The following is a 1,118-nucleotide window of genomic DNA, read 5'->3' as shown; positions in this document are numbered from 1 at the left end:
GACCTCTGCGCGGGCGGCTCGGCCCTTCACGCCCTTTTCATCCACGACTCCGAGCCCGCTCGCCTCTCGCCAGCGAACCGACCATGTCTGGCGGCGCCGCAGAGAAGCAGAGCAGCACTCCCGGGTCCCTGTTCCTCTCGCCGCCGGCTCCTGTCCCCAAGAATGGCTCCAGCTCCGATTCCTCCGTGGGGGAGAAACTGGGGGCCGCGGCCGCCGACGCTGTGACCGGCAGGACTGAGGAGTACCGGCGCCGCCGCCACACTATGGACAAGGACAGCCGCGGGGCGGCCGCGACCACCACCACCACTGAGCACCGCTTCTTCCGCCGGAGTGTCATCTGCGACTCCAATGCCACTGCGCTGGAGCTGCCCGGCCTCCCTCTTGCCCTCCCCCAGCCCAGCATCCCCGCGGTCGTCCCGCAGAGCGCTCCACCCGAGCCCCAGCGGGAGGAGGCCGTGGCCGCCACCGCCGCTTCTCAGGTAGCCCAGCAGCCTCCAGCCGCCGCCGCCCCGGGGGAGCAGGCCGTCGCGGGCCCTGCCCCCTCGACTGTCCCCCGCAGTACCAGCAAAGACCGCGCAGTGTCCCAGCCTAGCCTTGTGGGGAGCAAAGAGGAGCCGCCGCCCGCGAGAAGTGGCAGCGGCGGCGGCGGCGCCAAGGAGCCGCAGGAGGAACGGAGCCAGCAGCAGGATGATATCGAAGAGCTGGAGACCAAGGCCGTGGGAATGTCTAACGACGGCCGCTTCCTCAAGTTTGACATCGAAATCGGCAGAGGCTCCTTTAAGACGGTCTACAAAGGTCTGGACACTGAAACCACTGTGGAAGTCGCCTGGTGTGAACTGCAGGTAAAGCCCCACCTACTTCTTTATTGGAAGGTTCTTTGGATCCCAAATTTGGCTTGGCGAAGCCAGTTGATCGAGTTCACCCTTCACTTGGCATTCTCTAACTGTTGGACTCCGAGTGGGAGGGGGAGGCCAACTTTTGAAAGGGGCTGAAATTAGGAGAATGTGGAGCATGTGCCTCCGTGTTGGGATAGGATAAGAATTACTGGTAGCCAGAGGGATTTGCTACCGGGCAGGGGTGGTGGTGAAGGTCATCTTAGTATAAACGAATTGTCTCCT

The 1,118-nt window shown here is 63.7% G+C and overlaps 1 pseudogene across 1 annotated transcript; it reads left to right on the top strand.

Moving 5' to 3' along the window:
- Window positions 1-6: 6 nt before the first annotated feature.
- LOC105522590 lies at window positions 7-842 on the top strand (annotated as a pseudogene). Its single transcript, XR_001003473.1, has one exon. The product of XR_001003473.1 is annotated as a serine/threonine-protein kinase WNK1 pseudogene (transcript).
- The last annotated feature ends 276 nt before the right edge of the window (window positions 843-1,118 follow it).

The sequence above is a fragment of the Colobus angolensis genome, unplaced genomic scaffold, assembly GCF_000951035.1.
Source record: "Colobus angolensis palliatus isolate OR3802 unplaced genomic scaffold, Cang.pa_1.0 Scaffold437, whole genome shotgun sequence".
Taxonomy (NCBI): Eukaryota; Metazoa; Chordata; class Mammalia; order Primates; family Cercopithecidae; genus Colobus; species Colobus angolensis.
The sequence above is the reverse complement of the archived record's forward strand: the minus strand, read 5'-3'. Positions and strand labels throughout refer to the sequence as shown.